Genomic DNA, 14,371 nt, shown 5'->3' with positions numbered 1-14,371 from the left:
ATAACTACATGTCAGGTCTGGAAAACATTAAATAAAATACTGATATATATAGGAAGCATTTACTGGTTTTCTTTTTAAATTCCTAGATGTGTCTAGGAAACTCATTGACGTAAACACTAATACTCCTTTCTCCTGCCTACACTTTGACTTGACCATCACAACATGATAACTGTTGCATTCTTTACGATGCATAAATACACTGTAGCTCTAGTATACTTACCTTCACCTCCTTTTCTTCACGTTTTTTATTACACTGTTACTTGGTTTCCCATTCTTACACTGTGCTAGTCATTTTTTGTACTGTGTCTACTCTTTATAAGATGAGGAGGAGTTTGAAAACTTTAAGTGAATCATCCCTCTATATGTAATTGGTGAACTATAACTTTCACTGAATGGAAGACTATTATTTTATTGACTGCTTTGCAACAGACTTAATCAAAATCCTTCCTCCCATAAATTTTCTGACTGCAGAAGTTGCTCCATTTTATTTAGAATTACCGTCTCAAGTGCCCTTTCCACAGAATTCTAATGTTTTAGTTCTATGAAGAGTTTAGTCCTAATATGTAGAATTATCAAATCACATCAAGTTGATGTCTTAGGATAACAGAGAGTATTTCCAGAAAATCTTCATGGAAGTTCAGAAATGACCTGGCAAGGAATAGTGAGATGACACTGGTTTTGAGTGATGGAAACAGATTCAACAATATAAAAACAAATTGCAAAGAACAGTGAAGAAAGAATGTACAATATAGAATGACACGATACATGCAATGGAAGACAAAATTAAACTCAGAGGGGAATAACCTAAATTCCTAATAAATATGCAGGAAGGACATTTTGGAAACACTATAGAAAATCTCTGAAAATGCCAGCTCAATAGTTAGCTCCTATCAAGAAGGCTTATGAAATGGGGGTGTGGGGGGGTGTGGGGTGGGGTTGGGGGACGGACGGACAGGGGGGATGGACATGGGGACAGATACGATGATGCAAACCCAGAAAATAATAATGCCAAAATACTCAATTGTTGTAATATTGACTCCAGGAAAGTCACACCACTCACACCAGTTGTGTGAAGACATATACAGAAGGCAGAAAGGAAGGTTTTAAGTATAAATATTCTGACTTCAAAAATAAGGACCTGATTCCATTCCCCTTCAGATCTGTGGAACTCTACATTACAAAATGGTAACCCCAGCATTTGAAAACTACATGAAGTTATATTTATGCCATCTCAGAAAAGCATATGGTAGAACTAGAAATGACACAAAGAAGGACAACAAGAATCATAAGAGCTATAGTATGGCTTTTGTACAAAATGAGATGAGTTGTATTAAGCCTCTTCACATTGGAAAATAAATGACTGAAAGAGGGCAAGACAGTGGTCTATAAAGAATGAATGATACATAAAAACCTTAAGATTATTTTAAGTTTCTTACACTATATGAACTAGAAATCAACCAATAAGATGACCCAGTGTCTTATTTAAAGAATTTAAAGTTTTCTTTTTTTCCCCAAACACACATCAGCCTGGAGCATCATGTCACAAGAAGCCATAGAGACCAATATAAATGGATGGAAGAAGGTGTCAGATAAAATATACATACACTGATGATTCACATGCAGCTCCTAGCTGTGTCTCTTAATTGCCAATTTTTAGAATCTGGGCTGTTGCACAACAGAAAATAACAATTTATACTTGTTCCATGTTTTTTACCCTTTCATTCATAAATTGTTGCTGATCTCCTCTGTTGGCATGTCCCTTCTTCGGTTCTCAGGAGATTCAAGTTGCCCCTCCTTTGAGTTGTTTTTATATAGCTGATGGCCAATGTAGGCCCCTTGTCTGAACATTAAAAAAATCCTTCTCACATTTCTATATACAGCAACTACCAAAATGTCAAAGATTTGAATTCTACTTTTGCAAGCAAAGATACTTGTTTTTCTTTTTAAATAAACATGTAGCAGTAGTAGCATACATAACAGTATGCTGTTTCTCTACAGAAAAGACTTACAGCTCCATGAATGGCAACAGCCAGAGTACAGTCATACTGCAGCAACATGTCTCATGAGGAGTCAGACAAGTAAACATCTTCATCAGAGCAAGAGAGTTTGTACTTTGCTTCAATCTAAGATCTAGAATTTGAAAAACTACAAAAATTGTTCGACTTTTCTGCAGTGATAAAGCCAGAAAAAGCAGAGACATGCAAGCAGTTCCAATAATGATGGCAAACTCAACCTTGATACCTGTTTATCTAACAGTCTGGAAGTAACACTGATGCTAATGTAAGCATATAAGCATCATTCATTACAGCAAATACATGTGTCTGACCTCCTGTGTCTGTCAGTGTTAGTTCACTACTTTACAAGGTTTCATATCAGTAAGGTCACTGAAGCAGATGAACAGATAAAGTGAGCAAGAAAATGCAGGGATATTTATCTATGTAATGGAAAGTCTAAGAACAAGACTACGTCTGGAGAAAAATATGTACTGCAATTTCCTACCAGCTGGAGGTGAAAAAAAAACCGCTTAGCTTGTCACATCTAACTATAGCTGTTAATTTTATTATTATCATTATTACTTTTTTATTGCAATAGCACCTAGATGATCAATCTGGGACTTGAGGGTCCCACTGTGGTATGAATTGAACATATAGAACACAAATACAGCCCCTGCCCCAAATCACTCACCTGCAGAGGTCTACAGAGAATTTAAATGCAGCTTGTTTTTAAAGTACAGTAGATTTCAGTGTAGAATTTAGCGCGAGTAGTTACAAAATGTGGTATGTTATGCTAAAATAAAGACCTATACACAATATGCATTTGTATCCAACTTTCTTGCACTACACAGAACAGTACTTGTCTGTTGTGGTCAGCTACAAGGACTAAATAAGACCCAGCTCACCAGACCAATATAAGAACAATCTCCTTTTTGTTAGCATGCAATGTATTATTAGACACTATGTCAGGAAAACTGCACGCATTGATAAATAGTAGGTGTCACTACTATTCAATAAAATAAGTGGCATTAACAACCTGCTCTCTCTTCAAGTAACCTCTTACTAGATTCCAGCAGCAAGGCTTTTTCTCTGAAATTTTGTTCACCTTGCTGGTATTCACCCTCATTATGAAGAATCTTGTCTTTTTGAAGAAAGATTCCAAATACCCACTGCCATTTCTAGGAACACCAGTGAACACTAGAGTCTTAGCACTTGTTAACAGGATCTGCCCCTACGAGGCCATATTGCCTTAATGAATTAATGGAACAGTTTCTTTAATTCAAGAAAAACTCTTAGTAAAATTATAGTTTTGGCTATAGAATCTACTGGATCTCAGTAGCTCAGTTCTACAGTACAAACCAGGGAAAAAGCTGATCCAAAATCATCAATGTGCTCGCGTAGTGCTGGGTAGGTAGAGAGTTAACACGGTCTCTTAACTGAATAGAAAACAACTTCAGAGATGCCTTAACCAATTCCTAGTTGTAAATGACCATTATGACACCTGCCAATCTGCTTAAACACCGTGTCCCTGGTCTAAGTCCCTTACTGTAGGCTGTGTAAATAATGCAGTGTTTGCAATGGAGCATAGTGTACGCTATGTTAAGAAATTCAATGGTAAATTATTAATCACATTCAGGCTATTATAAAGCAGACTAAGGTATTACTAAAGTCCTGCCTCAAACAATGATGAGTACCAGATACTTCAGAGAACAAATCATAAAACACTAAGATTTATAAAAATCTGCTTCTCAGCTCAAAAATTCTTTTCAACAGTGACTTTCATATGTTAATTACATCCTGTTTAAAATTGTATAGTGCAGCTCATATGTACTGCTGCGAGGTTTGCTGTGACTGCCACTATAATTTTTGGCTTATTTTTCCCTGCAGAGTCCTGCAGCATGCTCAACTTATGATAACATCTCCTCCTTTAGGTGTTCACCCAGACATTGCCATTCATTGATATTTCTGACAGTGACACTACTGAGGGAGTTACTTTTTATTAAAGTGCAGGAGTTGAACTGTGGAACAACTGACAAAGTCATATTTTGTACAAGCGAAATTAACTATTTTAAGGTTTTAATTTTCAGCTCTCACAGGGATTTTAAACTGGTATATGAAGACAACCTGGATCACTGTGATTTAGGTTATTATAGTAATGTGCACTGTAAGTGTAAAACTCCAAATCTCTCATGGTGTTGTCATGATAAAGATTGAAAACATTGTATATATGAAAGGAACTAGGAAAACTTAAAGAAGAGTTGCAAAAACGCTAGCTGTAAAATGCCAACATCTCTCAGCTGATTTGACAATTACCATTGGCATTTTTAACTTTGTAACTTGCAGAATTTAAATTAGTGAATGATACAGGTATTTGAAAGGTGCCTCCTAGGACAGTAATGTTAAAAGGTAAACAAACACTGTTGGCATTCAACCTTCATCTGTTGTAAAGTATCTGACTTTTCTGTAAGACATTGGGAAACCAACACCTTATAAAAAGTTAACTAAATTACGTATTATTAACTCCTATTCTTTACTCATGTAAAAGGCTGAGCTGCTTTTACAGATAATGCATTTATAAATCAATGTAACAAAATGGCTATGCTGACAGCATTGCAACAGACTATTTGAATAGCACCAGCTGTATCCAGGCAACACTAATGCCTAAGTCAGAAAGACCATGTGAGAAATTTGTTTACCTTCAAGAGGACGACACACCTAAGTGTCCAAAGTTGTCATAAGAACAGAGTAAAATAGAATAGCATTAGATTATCTTCAGTAAATAAAGTTCAAATCTACTAATATTTGTTTAGTGAAAAAAGAAAGTGATTTATGATTATTTAAAAACAGTGATATAAGCTATGATATATACTACAATAAAGAATTTTTAGTTGATTGTATTATATAATTTACAAACAAGAACAGATGGAATTTCAAATACCAGTTTACTGTACTGTTTTTCTTCCCTACGTTGACACATCTGTGACCGCTACATCATAAAAAAAATAGGAATTTTTAGTACAAATTGATCCTTAAGATAAACCATCTTTAGCACATTGATAGTACTGAAATAATACAAAGCCACAGTATGGGAAAAAAAACCAAAACCACCCTGATATCTGTGCATTTATTATTTATACTTAGTCACTTTAACTTTGTATTTGCCTTCATTGTCTTTTTGCGTTTGACGAAGTGAGAACTGAAGAAAGTTCTCTTCTCCCTCCCCCAAGAAAAACATGGTCCCAGGAGAACTGCTCTCTGGATCTACAAGGCTTTCACTAGCTGTGCACTAGGGTATAAAAAAGGTTTATGACAGAAGTTTGGCACCTGGACTCTCATCTGAGGAGTTGAAGGGATAGAATTTGCTCTATATTATAAAAACACAAGTCCAGAGTAACTGCTAAAATTCATATTCAAGAGCTTGTATGTCCAAATACATGTTTCAATTTAGGTGTTATTTCTCTAGCAGATTGTAAATAAAGCTTCATAAAGTACTTTATAAAGGTGTCTTCCCCGCCTCAGTACTCGTTTGAGATTGTAGCAGGAAAATTTCAATACTAAAATAAAAATAGCTAGCAATAAACTCAATCCAATTCATTTATTTATTGCAAACTTATTTTTATTTTTACAGAATTTTCAGATATACCAACAATAATCTTTATACCCATAGTGGCTGTCCTATATAATATCCCTTTCATTTGTATATGTTTTTAAAATGAGATGTTTAGATTAATTACAAAAAGTCCAGGTGCTTCTGTTTTGTTTTGGAGGGGTGTGGTCCTTACCCAATGATAAACATCAAGTGTTAAAGAAGTAACAGCTTTAGTCATAGAGTACCCAACTGCACACTCAGACTAGAATGCAGCTTTTATGGTTACTGTTCCACTTTAAATTTACAATACCTTGTCTTAAAGGTATATTTTGGAAAATGTATGCATAAGCATTAACTATGGTTATCTGTGATGCACATCAAATATTTAACAGATGTTTAAACTGTAAGATGTAGATGAAGTACCAGTAATACTTTCGAGAGCAAGAAATCATTTGGTTAGCAATCAAAAACAAATATGGGCATCTCCTCAAAGACCAAGAATCTTTTGTTGAAGGTGTGAGTACATATAATCAAACAAAACTTCTAAGATTTCTGTCTATCTTATTCATAAATATTTACTTCTGAAGTAATATGCAGTCATATCATGTTTAGAAGCAATGTCTATTGGGAGGTATATTCTCAAGGTCTTCCACTATATATTTCAAAAGACTAATTGATGCTTAGACTAGGCACAGCTGTATCTTTCTTTTAGAAAACGCTTCAATATTTTCTTCAAAATTTCATTTTAGATTTTATAAATACTGAATTTCCATTTTTACTAGGTCACCAAAAAAGAAGATATTCATATAATCTGGAAGCAGAGCTACTCCATATTCCTGTCTCTTCATTGTTAGACATGGCTCTTCTAGTTCTTCCTTAATTTTGCTAAGGCCAAACACTGAGTTCTAATTCAGCCAAAACTGCTGAAGGAAAATACTGTTTTTTGCTACTGCAGAAAACTGTATTCTCTTCTTTGGAAACTTTGGGCATTACAGGAAAAGAGAGTAAGTAGAGGAGTTCTCTGTTTAGCACCTTACAGGAAGAGCTGGAATGCTGACAGGATCCTTGTTTACTTGTTTGTTAATGCATCACCCCCATAAGTGACGCACTCACGTGGCTTAACTCAAATGGCAGCTTTATCACTTGTATCTGTGTAAAGGGAATTAGTACATGAGATGCACTGTCTCAACTTTTAATATAAGGCAGCAAGAGACCTGCTTTTGCCAGTGCCATGTGAGAGGAGCTCACAGCTCATGAAAAGGTAGTAGATTTTAGCTTAAATTTCATGCCCTTTTCATAGCTTCCCTTTCTCATCTCTATTTTCTCAGTGGTTCTTCATGTCTAAAGAGAATTCAGAAACCATAGATTAAAAACACAAAAATAGCACTGGCAGACAGTTCTAATGGAGCAACTGGTTTTGACTCTGCCATGGACTGGCTGCAGTCTTCACTAGTAGCCCATACTCAAAGTTCCTTTTTGTGACTCAGCCTTCCAGTGTGTAACATTTCTCTACCGTGCAGAGCATTGTGAGGCTTTGCAAAGCATTTGGGGATCACTGATTAAGAGGCACTAAAGGAGTGTTTTTCTCATCCTCTTCACACTCACCTTTTTTCTCCCTAACCGAGCTTGCTTTTACCACTTTAACTCTCACTCAGTAAAATAGAGTTTGCCCTTCTCCACTCTCAGATTAAGATCTTTTAGAAGGGTCTGAGAGATACAGAGAATCAGTCACCAGACAGAACTAGCCTATGGCATTTGGCTGAAGGGATGAGAAATTAGTGATAAAATACTGCACATAGTGCTCTGTCACTATTAAAAAAGCCACAACTGTACTTTGTTTTTGTTCAGCTGAAGGACGGGAGCTGGCTTTCTTCTGTGATATTAAATTGCCTTAAGCATCATTGAACACAAAAATCTGCTAAGAACAACCCACCTGTACCCACTCTGTAAGTATGTATCACTTCATTATTTACATGCTTTTTCATCTCTTCTGCTCAAAATGGTTCAGTCGAGGACTTGCTAATGAAAAAATTTAATTGGGAGGAAACAAGAAAAAGGATACAAGTAATGAAACACCTAAAAGAATCTAAATGAGTGGAAGTTTCATTCTGAAGTATCTTCCCCCAAAAATACTATGGTAATCCTGTGATGTTAAATTTCGAGAGAAGAATGACTCCTTTACGGGTCATTCCTTGTAGATGAACAATTAGAAATTAATATAGAACTACTAAAAATTAACATTAGTATAGTGCAATTGAAAGCCATACATGGAAGACTAAGGTAATTCACAACAAACGCTATTTGTATAGTGTTACACTCTGGTGCTAGCAGAATCCTAGAGAGTCAGTTTTAGCGCTAGCCAAGTGCAAAATTTACTGTGATGACAAAAGGTGGGCATCAGAATTATAATTTAGGAATCCTAAAAGGCTGAATGGCAGAGCAAAGAATGGGCACAGGAAGAACATGGAGAAGAAACAACAGGAAATTAGACTTTTTGGAGATGTTTTGAGTGGTACCTTCAGGGACAGTATCTCTGAACAGTCCTCCCAATAAGATGTTTAAGAAATATGGAATCCCCTTAAATTTTTACAAAAAACGGTACCTAAAAGACAAAGCTGAAAGAAACTGAGAGCAGTTCAGCAGATATCCCCCTAATTAATATTATTGTGGCTCAATAAATAAACAAAGTTAAAATCCTTCTTTTTTTAAACTAAACCATTCAGGAAGAGTAGGTAGACAGCTTTGCGTAACACTGCCAAAGTCACTGTTATAACAACATAGCAATTTCTAATGCCCATATTTTAAAAATATTTAAAATATTTACTATATTTTAAAAGGTCATGTGTCAAAGACAGTAAAAATGTATATATTCAAGACAGAAAATTTCTTAATAGTGATGGACTGACACTGGTCATCATGTTGAGCTTACACTGAGAAGAGTAAAAGTGCTTTGGTTGCACTGATTCAATTATTTCCCTTCACAGAGAAAAGTCATGTGTTACTAAAGACTTTCCCAAACAGCAGTGAAAATGCACAAGATCTATTGCTGGTTATTGTTCATGTAAGAAACAAGGAAAGTTATTAATTATTAGTGTAAGTCCCAAGCTGGATCACCTACCTCCTGCTGTCTTGATTTCCATATGGTGAATCTTTCAGTGTGTATGTACCAGTTCAGACTAAACACCATCAAGCTTCAGATCTTGAGGATATTGTTGAGTGTGCTTGGCTTACGCTGCCGTCTATGGGAGCTGAGAATACTTAGTACCCTTAAGAAAAGAGTAGTGCTTTGCAAGACTGGGACCTTGATTAAAGAGTTATCTATATTACTTTTCCCTATCGTCTTCCTACCGTCTTCCCATCTGATATTGTGGAATGAGAAACCAACCTTGGCCCTCTACCTCGTGAAAAGGCTAAGAGCAAAAGTTCTTTTTCAGGACTTCGAGAGATAAACAGCCAATTTTTCTTTTTTGAAAACACTGCAAGAAAGTGCTGTCATACAGCATTTCAGAAATGGTCTATAACTCAAGGGCAGGCGGGGGAAGCCATTAGGGATTGGAAAGAGGTGAGTCAGAAATGAGAGAGAAATATGTTTCAGCAGCAGATTTAGAAACAGAAGAAGGCTGAAAACTTCTAAAGCTATTATTTAAAAAAAAAGTTTAAATTGTTCAAAAAGGTTCCTCGATATAGTGAGGCTTGAACTAACCATCAGATTCAGCGAGTCGAACATTTTTGTACGTAAGACTTCATAGTGATGCTTAAGGTTTCAGATGCTTTTTACTACACCTATTTTAAGCTATTAACTGATGTTTAGAACTAAGATGTGCAGTAACATACTGCATATAACAAAAAATTACACACTAGAGCATAATGTCTCAATTGAGTGTTTTTTAATCAAAAATAAATGTGGAGAATTTCAGTGTGAAAAAGACTGAAAAATAAAGATTACTTTCCCATACCCTACCTCAGACAGTCCAAAGAAACTGCAAATCCCCTGCAATGTGAAACAATTTCTCTGGTTGTAGCTGGGAGAGTGAAAAATTTTCTCCATGTGTTTACAGATAATGAAGGATAAAGTGTCTGAAGAGCCTTGAATGAACACAGAGATGCAGTGCAGAGAGAAATGAGGATAAAGTTAATTGACAGAAGGAGTCACTTCGGAAGGTAGGGAAAATTGTTCAGTGATCTTGTATTGGAATGTGTGCTAGATGACAGCAACGCAGTTTACAGTGCAACAACCTGTTTGCAACGCTTGTTTGCAATTGAAAGTAATGATACCACAGTGGAACACTCGCAGATGGAGTCCAGATTTTGGAAGACCTCAGTGTCTCCTATTATGTCAAATTCCTTAGTATTAGCCTCTACCCTTCTACCATTTTTCTTATCCTTCTGTACACACTTGATTCCCAGGCAGCTAGTGCGTACATAGACTGTAAGGGCAACTATTTACAGAAATAATACTTTTGTTGACAACACTGGCAGAAGCAGCAGCAAAAATACTAATGAACTTGTGCCTCTTCTAAGCTCCATTGAGCATATGGTTAGCCTTCGTTATCAGTCCAATATCTTGTAGCAACACCCATCATATTGTTCCGCCTTCATTCCAATGGAAGGAGATTTTTATGATGATGTGTATGTTTCTCTACAATATGTTGGGATGGAAAAAACAATTGTTTCTTGGTATCTCAGAGGAAAAGAACTGATATATCTTATAAGCACTGCTGACACTAATCAAGCCAATGGCCTTACCTATAAAAATCTCATAACACACATCCTGTCTAAATAAAAGCTGACCCAGATTAATGAAAATCAGGTTTTGAATATATTTTTAACTGGAACACTTTGTTGGCCTTTCTCTGTTTAACTAAACGGATTTTAAAACAACTGGTTTCTGAGCAAGTTAGAAATTCCTAAGAACTTGTAAAGTTTGTATAAATACCAACTCTCAATATGGCAGACATCTCATACTGCAAGTATAATTTATGAACTAATGGATGAAGCAGAAATAAGAGGACACAAGGTACTAATCCTTTTATGCTTCCTCAGTTACTGAGATTAATCAAACATATAAACTATATTGCTCCAAACAAGCCTATTCTCAAATAGAATGTGCGTGAATCAGCTACGAGGCTGTAAGTGCATTATTTGAAAGAAATGAAATAGAAAAAGGCATTTTTCCTCTTTCCATATTTGCTTTCAATCATGGGGACTAATAGATTATTAAAACAGCAGCACTGATTCCATGCCTCTGCAAAAGTTTTTGGATCTAGCAGATGTTACTCCCCATCTCCCCTATCTACTTTAGCTTTTCTTCTATGATCTCTGTGATCTAGTTTTAGCCTGGCAGCCTATATTGGGTTTAGTAACATGAAAGTCAAGTTACTTATTTCTACATTTTTATGGATCATAAGAATACAAAGAAACATTTTTTTTCTCTTACTCCACTTTTTTCAATATTTTTTTGGGACTACGCTGTTACTTTAAGGAGGTTTTTAAATGCTATTGGAATGTCTCCCACAGTTCAGTGTTGGAAACAAAAACATCATTTCCACAGGTGGGCATTCAGGAGCTTTTAAAATTTCTAAGCTTCAGCTTTAAAAACTGTACACATCACTGTCTACATTTTTGCAAAACAGGTATTCCCCAATGGTATTTGGAATTCAAGAGTCCATTAGTCTTGAATCTACAGATGAAAGCAACTGTGAAGGTTAGATTTTGGGCACGAGAGCACCTCCTCAGAGAATTGCCTATCTTTCCAACTTGCTTCTTTGGGTGGAGAACACAAGTGGGACCTAGGTAGAAAATGCTTAGTGTACTCTTTGCAACCTCCCCAAGGTGCTACCGTATGTCACTAGGTTAACTTAAGTGGTTTCCCTGGGGCTATGAAGCACCATTTTTAGATTCTAAAATTGACTACTAGTGTAGCTTAAAACATTGTAATCTGAAATATTCAATGATAAACGTTCACTAAATTGCTATCATTATGTAAAAGATATTACCCTTAATAGTCTGATGGTATACAATAAAGACTTCAGAAATACCCTGCAATTAGGAACTTAATTTCAGACTCTCATTACACTATAAGGTTTTTATTCAAACTTAGTTTTTGGAATAGTTTCTTCAGAAATTACCATTCCAAAAAAAAAACAAAACAACTTCTTTAGCGTCCAGAATCTGAAGATCATATTTCAAAGTAATTAGTTTTATTTTCCATTCAGTTAAGCAGAAGGTAAGATGATGGAGTAACACCTTTATTTTGAGATGCAGTTAGGGTATCTTTTATAGTTGTGACAGGCCAATGTAAATGTAATCACATGCCAATTAGCAAGTAATTACTCTGTTACTACCTAGATTCATGTCTTGAGTTAGTAAGTACCCTGAACCTACTTTCTTAAATATAAGTCCAATTATTTAATTTTATTAGATGTCTATACACCAAAGAAAATAGAAAATTTTTATACACAAGGATATATATAGCCACTATATTGCCACAGTATGAGGGTTACATATCTTAAATGGTCAGAAAAAATTTCTAATAATAATGATTAATATTAAATATTAACATTATCAGGCCTTGCTCTTCTTACAGAAGCAAGATGACATGAATCTGACCCATTAACAATTTAAAATGTTAAACTATCTGTTGAAAGATTATGCGGGCTTCATTCCTTACTCACTACCAGTAACTCGGGAATAGCTTTATTAAAATTGAGAGAAGAATCAAGCTGAGAAGAAGCAGGTCCCTCATCAGCATTGTGACCTGTATTTATTATGTCAACTTTAATCTTTTTGTTTCGTGTAGTTCAGGAGATACCTTCACCACAGTGGACGTTTTCTTTTGAGTGTACTAACAGCCATTTAATCTCACTCAGTCTAATAAAAGCACTAACCAAAACCATTTTCCAGATTATAGGTGTAAACTGAAAGTTAAAACATTAAAGCTTACAATAAAATGCAAAGGAAAAAGTGTATGGCTTAAGGGAAACCAAACTCAACTTATTGTCTGTCTGATATTAAAGATGAGTGATGGTCTAATCTCCCTCTTCTTTTCCAACAGCTTTAGGTCATTTTGAAAATGCTCTTCACTGCTGTAACTATGACCACAAGTTTAAAAACTTAATTAAGATCAATATAAAAGCATTCCAGGTCACCTTCCTTGCTCCTAGGAGATATTTTTCTTTGTTTTCAGTGTTACTGCTTTGGGAGGTGCTTTTTCTCACATATCTATTTATTTCAATTTATTCCACTCTCCAACAAAAAAATTGTCTGGATCTGGGCAACTCTAGGATTTTTTTTTTTAAACATAAATAAAACTAAAGGTAAATCATAGCTTCATCTGTTTTCTATGTCATAGCATGTATTGCACTTTTTTTTTTTCACTTCTCTGTCAAGTTCAGATCATATGTTGTAGCTAATTACACAGTGCAAATCAGCATCAATCTAGACATTGGATTTCCAGTCTTTGGTATTTGTACAAGTGACAGAAAAAGCATTTGGCATCAAGAGTGTTCCAAAAAAGTAAATCCAGTCTTGAAATGAGTCTATAAGAAAGTTATTTGCAATATCAGAAAGAATTGCAACAAACGCTGAAATGCCTATGTCCAGAGACTGATGGTTTTACCCTGGAATCATTAACAGTTATGGGTGGGGAGTGGGACACTTTGGTAGAAAAAGTCAACACTTAAGGCCTATGCAGAAGCTCCGATACATATTTCAGGGGACAATGCCTTCTGTCACAGCCCTTACTAGCATACTCTGCCTGATGAAGTCCTGCTTTACGGTAATTTCAGAAGTACCTGCTTTTGCAATGAAACTTCAGGATTTTCTAAAACCAAAGTCTGTGCAGAAGTTATTATTCCAGACACAAGTCCATACAAATGTAAAAATAACAAATAGACAACAGATTAAAACATCTATGTCTAGACCAGCAGGAGAAAATCTATAGTCTGAAACAGTGAATTACATGCTTTTCTGGCGTTTTATTCCAAGTAGCTCAAGTGTTGTGGACAAACTGCCCATTAGTGACTAGAGCACCGTGGTTGTGCTGCTGGACCGTATCTTTCAGTTTTGTTTCATCTGAAGGAAGCCCAGGTCATGCTCTACAATGTGAATCAAAGTGTAGTAAACAAGGACAGTCATGACACTTGACTCAAAAGTAAACTCCTGATATAAAATAACAACTACTGTAGGTGGTCTCAATGGACCCTATTGTGTTCTCTTAAAACAAAATGTTATATGAAAACGGTAATGAAGTCTTTCCACAAATTTTGTGACTTAGGATACCTGTGAATGTTTATTATAATTCCACATTGAACTTTTCATTTGATGGATGTTTTAGATTTGACTTGAAACATTCAAAGAACATCCCACACTTCCAAGCTAGTTCAAGAAAGTATTTATCCTTTACAAGTTTGAATGGTCTTAAAATACATGTATCACTGTGCTGGTTTTGGCTGGGATAGAGTTAATTTCCTTCACAGTAGCTGGTATGAGGCTGTGTTTTGGATTTGTGCTGGAAATAGTGTTGATAACACAGGGATGTTTTCATTACTGCTGAGCAGTGCTGACACAGAGTCAAGGCCTTTTCTGCCTCTCACCCCACCCCACCAGCGAGCGGGCTGGGGGTGCACGAGAAGTCGGGAGGGGACACAGACGGGACAGCTGACCCCAACTGACCAAAGGGATATCCCACACCATATGACGTCATGCTCAGCATATAAAGCTGGGGGAAGAAGAAGGAAGGGGGGCACGTTCGGAGTGATGGCGTTTGTCTTCCCAAGTAACCGTTACG

This window comes from Pygoscelis adeliae, unplaced genomic scaffold (genome assembly GCF_000699105.1).
Source record: "Pygoscelis adeliae isolate BGI_AS28 unplaced genomic scaffold, ASM69910v1 Scaffold62, whole genome shotgun sequence".
Classification (NCBI taxonomy): domain Eukaryota; kingdom Metazoa; phylum Chordata; class Aves; order Sphenisciformes; family Spheniscidae; genus Pygoscelis; species Pygoscelis adeliae.
Note: the sequence above shows the minus strand (reverse complement) of the source record.